At 32.1% G+C, this 8,618-nt stretch overlaps 1 pseudogene; it reads right to left on the minus strand.

Moving 5' to 3' along the window:
• Positions 1-5,847, minus strand: part of LOC122803199 — a 39,836-nt pseudogene extending 33,989 nt beyond the window's left edge.
• Positions 5,848-8,618: the final 2,771 nt, after the last annotated feature.

Below are 8,618 nucleotides of genomic sequence, written 5' to 3' on the forward strand. Positions count from 1 at the left end.
TCTCTGCCTGTCATCTGGATCTTCTGTTGTTGCAGGTCTATATGTAACAAGTCTATTTGTTTTGTAGTTTTTTCTATGAAGGTGTCTATTTTAGTATCCATTTTATCCATCTTAGCAGTAAGTTGCTGGATTATAATTATCAGAGACTGAAGTTCTTTCTTGATGCTGGAGTCTTGAGAATTTGTCTTACTGGAACTCATTTCAGACTGATAAACTGACAGGAAAATTTCCAAAGTGATTTCTGACAGGAATATTGTTAAGATTTCCTTTCTTTTTTAGATATAGTTCAAGAACTATATAAAACAAACATATTTAGAAAGAAAATTACTTAAAAATTATTTTTTTAAGTAATTAATTCCTGTCAGTGTAATGAAATTGGTGGAGCTGAAGAAATCTGCTGCTATCCTGTGTTCATCCTTGGCCACGCCCCAGTCATGATCAAATCTGATGACATTATCTTTTAGTTTAAATGGTGTGTTAGCCCAGGCTGACTTCAATATTTAGTCTTTGTCTTGACTAGACCGAAATTTAACAATAATGGATATAGTCACAGGAGGGTTCTTCTTTAATTAAGATATTGAAAGGGACGTATGGACTCTTTCAATTCCAAATAAGAGAGCTTCTGGTAAACTAAGAGCTTTAGGCAACCAGTTGTTTAAGAAATGTATCAAATTGTCCACTTCTTCTTTCTCCGAGATTCCATAAATCCTGATATTATTTCTCAGAGAACTACTTTCTAAATCTTCTATTTTTATCTAGCAACAAAGTATTTTGTTTTAGTAGAAATTCTGCATGACTTTCTGAGTAGATTGCTGTTTTAATACTTCATTTAAAAAAATCTGGGTTTTTTTTGCAGTCCTCTTTTAGATAATCCATTTTTGTTTCCAGTTTATCTAATTTAATAGAGAGTTCTTGAAGACTCCCTACAGTACTCTGAAGTTCCTGTTTTATACAGATTTCTTGTGAGTTCAGTTTTGAGTGACTCATGTTAGATGAAAAATCAGAAATTACACTGGCAGGAAAAAAAAAAAAAAAAAAAAAACAAAATGCTGCTTCCAAATTCAAATTTTCGTTCAGAAGAATATCAGTATAAGTTTATAGGTTATATATCTGATCAAAATTAAGTTTCTATTAAAATAATAAAATCCTGTCAGAGAAAAATAATAAAAGCAGAGCAAAAGCTTTGAGCTGCTAGTTAGCCACCATCTTGGCCGTGCCCCTCCCAGAAAATCACAATTTTGATTTTAACTTTAACAAGATGTGGTGGTGTTAGAGTTCTAAAAAAATATATCATAATTGTGAAGTTTTAGTGATTTGGGTATAAACTATCTTACCCTTCATTAAAGTGCTCATAGTCTGCTGTAATGTTCCAAATCCATACTGAAACCTGAAGGTTCTTCATTCATGGTTATATTCATTGAAATTCAGAAAGTGCATCTGAGGTGTGAATAATGTGGTAGTCTGATAATGTCAGGCTAGGACCTCTGGAACATGTTTCCATCAGATAAACAAACACCAATAGCCTCTTTGTTTATACCTTTTGGTTTAATTATGTCAGTGAAGAGTGAATCTATAGGCTCTTACTAAGTTATATTGCCTTACCAAGGCAGAATTATTTGAGTATTTAGGTTTTAAGTAGCAATACACAAAACAAAACAACTGTCGAGATAACAGTAGTCTTCATGTTAAATTCAAGAACTCCTTCGGTTGCCCGAAAATAAGAGAAACTAAAAAAACCGCTACAGCAACTAAAGCGGAATGCCACAGGAATCAGCCACAAAGACAAAATGAACTTTTTTAGCACTTTCTTCCACTTTAATTTTACTTGGACTTCTTCAGAAAAACCAGGATGCCTCCCTACATCCTGGTTTTATTCTGTGAAACAGGAAATTATGTTATATTGTATTAATTACTGTCGTATTGCATTTTACAATAAAAAAATCAATTAAATACATTCGTTCATGAATTAATAAAAAATATATACACAAGTATAAATATATACATTTAGTGGTTATGTTGTAACCATTGTCTCTAAAACAAGATTTTTAAAAAATGTATAAACCCTCTATCAAAATGTGTAATTTGAAACTTACAATATACTTGCTTTTTAAAAAATGTAACTGGTGATTTAACACACTCAAATAAAAAAGTATTATTCATTTATGTACATTTCAAAACTTCAAATAATTCATATTTGGATTGATTTGCACTTGATATATTCTACGTGCTTGTTTGATGAATTAATAATTCACTACTACCTCACAACTTAGCGACATAATTTTGTATACTGTGGTGCACAATAGTACTTAGACTCAATAACTATCCACAAAATCTATCCTGTGAAGTCAATATAACCAACAATCTACACTGTGAGTGTGTGACATTAGCATACTCATGTATAGATGTTAACAAAGAAATGCTGTTCGGTTTAAACAACCTAAGACGTGTCACCTCACACTGGAATTACCAGACATTTATCCAACGTGCCGGCGAGACCCTAAAATGAAATTCTTTTGCATGTGGGTCTACTGCTGGCTACTTGTAACCCCACCAACCTCAAAGTATATCGCCACCTGTTGATGGAATGAACTTGACCGAATATAGAAACCTATCACTGGTGGGTACTGGTGAAAGTGAATGGGTTCAGATGGATCTCTAACCCACTGACTATAACCTATTAAAAATTGCTGTGAGTGATAAAAAGCAAAAAAAAGGAAAGGAAGAAAAAGAAAAAGGGAAGAAAAGAAAAAAGAAAAAAGAAAGAAGAAAGAAGAAAAGGGGGGGGGAGGGGGGGGTGAGGTTGTGGAAAACAAGAAAAAAGGTACTCTATACCTAACATGACTATTGGTGAATCTAAATCTATGATGAACATGTGCATGGTTGTATGCTGAAAGAAATGCCCAAAGCAACTTATCTGTCTATCAAGAAGCATTTGATGTTGATCCCTTCATTTAGACCAGGTGGCTCCTTAGGGGCAGACGTACCACCTGGTCTAAATGAAGGGATCAACATCAAATGCTTCTTGATAGACAGATAAGTTGCTTTGGGCATTTCTTTCAGCATACAACCATGCAAATGTTCATCATAGATTTAGATTCACCAATAGTCATGTTAGGTATAGAGTACCTTTTTTCTTGTTTTCCACAACCTCACCCCCCCCCTCACCCCCCCTTTTCTTCTTTCTTCTTTCTTTTTTCTTTTCTTCCCTTTTTCTTTTTCTTCCTTTCCTTTTTTTTGCTTTTTATCACTCACAGCAATTTTTAATAGGTTATAGTCAGTGGGTTAGAGATCCATCTGAACCCATTCACTTTCACCAGTACCCACCAGTGATAGGTTTCTATATTCGGTCAAGTTCATTCCATCAACAGGTGGCCGGATATACTTTGAGGTTGGTGGGGTTACAAGTAGCCAGCAGTAGACCCACATGCAAAAGAATTTCATTTTTAGGGTCTCGCTCGGTACGTTGGATAAATGTCTGGTAATTCCAGTGTGAGGTGACACGTCTTAGGTTGTTTAAACCGAACAGCATTTCTTTGTTAACATCTATACATGAGTATGCTAATGTCACGCACTCACAGTGTAGATTGTTGGTTATATTGACTTCACAGGATAGATTTTGTGGATAGTTATTGGAGTCTAAGTACTATTGTGCACCACAGTATACAAAATTATGTCGCTAAGTTGTGAGGTAGTAGTGAATTATTAATTCATCAAACAAGCACGTAGAATATATCAAGTGCAAATCAATCCAAATATGAATTATTTGAAGTTTTGAAATGTACATAAATGAATAATACTTTTTTATTTGAGTGTGTTAAATCACCAGTTACATTTTTTAAAAAGCAAGTATATTGTAAGTTTCAAATTACACATTTTGATAGAGGGTTTATACATTTTTTAAAAAATCTTGTTTTAGAGACAATGGTTACAACATAACCACTAAATGTATATATTTATACTTGTGTATATATTTTTTATTAATTCATGAACGAATGTATTTAATTGATTTTTTTATTGTAAAATGCAATACGACAGTAATTAATACAATATAACATAATTTCCTGTTTCACAGAATAAAACCAGGATGTAGGGAGGCATCCTGGTTTTTCTGAAGAAGTCCAAGTAAAATTAAAGTGGAAGAAAGTGCTAAAAAAGTTCATTTTGTCTTTGTGGCTGATTCCTGTGGCATTCCGCTTTAGTTGCTGTAGCGTTTTTTTTAGTAGTCTTCATGTTATTAAACGTCAATGAAAAATCACTTTATATATGCATGAACAAACAAAAAAATCAATCAAGCACACAACTGACAAGGCAGCCTTAATTTATACTTTATTACAAGTCAATTAAACATCATGCTAAGTGTATGAATAAACAGGAAAACAAATACATTTCTTATAACCTCTCTTTAGATATAATGGCTGTCATGGATCAACATCTGAAAACAAAATATAACTATACACAATTATAAGTTACAAACCGCACAACATAAAGTAATATAATTGACAGGCATTAGCCTGATTTTCTGGAGGCTCACAGAGTTATCCCATGCAATTCTGTAAGTAGCATCGCAATGAATGCCTTCGATATTGTTCTAATAATTTTCAGTCATACAGACATAGTTTTAAAAATGAACATTTGGTACAAGATAAGTTAATATCCAGGACAATTCATTTGCTGTACAACATGAAAAGGTCAAGTGAAATGATGTTTTATGATTCTAAAATAACATGGAATGCATGCCTTCATTACTCCTTACATAATTCTCAGAATTCATAAGTCAGTATTATAAATATTTTTGCAGCAAAATGCACAGGACCATACATTTTAATAACCGATGTCTACAAAACCAAAATATTTGCAATAATACAGTTCTTTTTGCTAAGAATGATATTATATTCATGAATACTGAGTTATTAATCTACTCAAAAGCTTTGTTACTGCATCCTTGACTTCTCTGTTTCTTAATGTGTAAATTAAATGGTTTAATGAAGGAGCTAATACTGTTACACAAATTGTAGCCACAACATGCAAACTGTCAGAGATCTCCACTGTATATGATTCATAAGCAATAATGACTGATATATAATATGTGAAAACAGTTATTATATGGGAGCTGCATTTTGAGAAAGCTTTAAGATGCTCCTCCATAGATCCAATTTGAAAAATAGTAGTAAGTATTTTAATGTATAATAAGACAATAAGAATTAAAGGCATAAAAGAGACTGTCATTGTAATAGAAAACCCAAGGAATACATGGAACGTTATATCACTACAGGCTGATCTAATAACAGCAGAATGTTCACAAAAACAGTTGTAGATTTGGTTTGGGCCACAAAAAGGAAGCTTTGATGCTAGAATAACACTTGGTAACAAAACTACAAAAGGCAGTATCCAAGTGCTAGCAACAAGTAAGACGTTAACATTGTTGGTCATAATTCTTCTGTAATATAAAGGTTTGCAGACAGCCACATACCTGTCATATGCCATAACTACAAGAAGAAATGCTTCACTGCAACCAAAACTATGCCTAAAGCAAAGCTGAGTAAAACACAGACTAAATGAGATATTATTAGAATTTGCTGCAAACAAAGCTAGCATTTTTGGAACAGTAGTAGTTGTAAATAATATATCAGTAATAGAAAGATTACATAGAAAGAAGTACATAGGTGTCTATAGTTTTTCATTTGTTAAAACTGCCACAAGAATGGTACAGTTCCCAAAAATGACTGTCAGATAAATACAAGAAAATATAATGAAAAGTACAGTGTAAAAGTCTTGGAGATGTGAAAAATCAACTAAGATAAATTCTTCCACTGATGAACTGTTAATGTTATCATCCTGTCCAGACATTTTATAATGATTCCTTGTGTCTTTAGTGAAGCATATGAAATTTTATTAAAACAATTTCCTGCTGTTGGATAAAAGTATGTTAAAACATGAATATGTGCTAATCCTGCATTTGTTGTATTATTTTTTTCATTATTTATTTAAAATATTAAGTTTGAGTTCTTCACACAGTAGAATAGCTGCAGAATGATTTAACTTAACTATTTAGACAGAGTTCTTGTCTTCAAGAAAGATATGACTTAAATTCCAAAAAGAAAGCATTACAATGCCATTTATATCACATTTTATGAGGTGATATATTCTGAATTCAAATGTTTTCTTAAATGCTTCGTATATTTGCTACAATTTCCAAAGAATGTAGTTAGCATGGCTGTAGTCCTGTAATCCTATAGATCTGAAATTAAAGCAGACAAAATTGTTTAGGGCTGGTTTTCACATTTTGACATAATCAAACATATATGACAATTTCTTGCTTTTAGAAGAAAAATAAGTAAATGCAATTAAATTCCTTGCAGCAGAACATCATTTTCAACAATTGTTCACTCATATTTTGGTATCATATGGTGATGTGTTTTCTATACTATTTTATTCATTCTGTTCTAATAACAATTGAAATACCATTTGTAAAATGGTATTCTTATGTGCTTATCCCCAGAATGTCCCTGTTGAATTCATTATTCACCCTCTGATCTCCCATATTCACTGGTCTCAAACTGGTTGGAGATAGCTACTCTCTGAAAGGCTAGGAGAGTTATTTCTTAATATAAAGACAAAGTAACTAGTAAAACAAGCAGTCATCACCCATTATATCTGCTTTGTCTGAGAAAATACTCTGAGTATAAATGAAAATAAGAAGCAATCATCCTGCCTATGAAATATGGGCATTAATCAAAAATCAGTGTGGTTCATAATAGCTATAATACAGACAGAATCTTGGCAAAGGTAATTGATGGTTGATTCTGCAAGATTTACCTAAGTTAGCTGCTTTTGCTCTTTTTGAAAACATCAGTGGATGAGTAGGTATCATGCATGCCTCTTTTGCTGAAAAGTCAAAAGGCTGTGGATTCTAGTCCCGCCTAAGAGCTTGGATGATTTTTCCAATACTGACACAACAGCGCAGCATAAAGGGGGGGGGGTGCTGCATTCCTGAGTGTGGTATCCTTTGGATGACATATTAAACTGAGGTCCCATCTGCCTGAATTGGTAGTAGCCCAGTTGGATGCAGAAAATCGATCACTTAATAAAAAGGACAGGCTTTCATTTAAGTTTATATCAAGATTAATATTAGAGAACCGTTCTCAGAGCAAATCACAACATGAGCTCAAGTTCAAAGATTGCAGTTCTTAAGTAAATGAAGATTTTTATACACTGTCTTGCAGAAACAATACACACATATCTGCACTACACTTTAAAACATTTGATTAGCCATATTTTCTTTTTTTTCTCAAAAACATTTTTATTTTGTTTTCATTACAAACATATGCAAATGTACATATAACAAATACAATACTTTTCCAGTTCAAAGTAATAACTTTTCTGGCAATTGCAAGAATTAACCAGAGTAACTGAATCTGAGATTTAGGTATTACATTAGGTATAGGAACATTGAATAGGATTAGTGAGTTAGAAATATGACATTTATCAGACCGTAAAGCATTTACAAAATATCTGAAGTCTTTCCAGTATTGAACAACATTTCTACATTCAATGAACATGTGAGCCCAATTGGCCTCTAGTAATTCATCACATTTCCAACATTTACTTTCACTGTTTTTGAGTATATTTATTTTATGTGCAGTATAGAAACTCCTATTCATAAATTTCCATGTATACAATCTCCAATATAATGAAAAAGAGGTACCATATGTAGAATTCAGTAACATTTTTTGGATTTTTCAGATATTTGTTCTCCATTAATCTTTACATAATAATTCCAAAAATCTGAGTCAAAGCTTAGAGTGTCTTCTCTTAGCATCTTACAAATAGGTGAGGTACTAATTTTTTGATTATCTGTCTTTTCAAGACACCTAATAAAAAGCTGAATCAAACTAGGTATAGATTCAGTCTCTAGGTTGATAGATACTCTCATTTGTTTTCTATAAACTGGCGTAATGAGTGTATAAACAACCAACTGTCTTGACTATTATCAAAACTACATAAAAGAGAGTTTAGTGGTTTAATACTCTTATTTTCAATAAACGGATGCCAGAATATCAAGTTATTTTCCTTTAATTTTTGCATCACATTGATAAAGGTATCTAGGCAATCAGGGGAGTATGCTATAGGGAATATAAGAAATATAAATTGATTAATGTTGTAATTACAATCAATTATATTTTAAAATTATTAAATATTTGATTAATTCCATCAGAAAAATGATCAAACTTCTTATTAAATGAACAAACTTCACGTAAAAGCCAATGGACTCTACGTATTCAATATTGTTTCTTAAACTGATTTTCTATAGTTCTAACATTGGTTATATGAATATCATGTATTGTTTTCTGACCAGATATATAGGTAGGTGAAATCCAACGTAATATAGCATTAGTTATAACTGATTTGGAATAAAGATCTAAGCTAGGGAATGTTATCCCATTACTGTTCAAAGCTCTAATGTGCCATTTATATGCAATCCTAGGTTTTAAGGGGAACAATAAAAATTTAACTACCATGGGATCTATTTTTTTAAATATGTTTTTGGGAGGGGGTAGTATCAATGACTGTATATAAAACTAAATTTTAAGTCAAAATTATCATTTTAATTAAATTTA

The sequence above is a fragment of the Protopterus annectens genome, chromosome 5.part1, assembly GCF_019279795.1.
Source record: "Protopterus annectens isolate FY-2018-M chromosome 5.part1, PAN1.0, whole genome shotgun sequence".
NCBI lineage: Eukaryota > Metazoa > Chordata > Ceratodontiformes > Protopteridae > Protopterus > Protopterus annectens.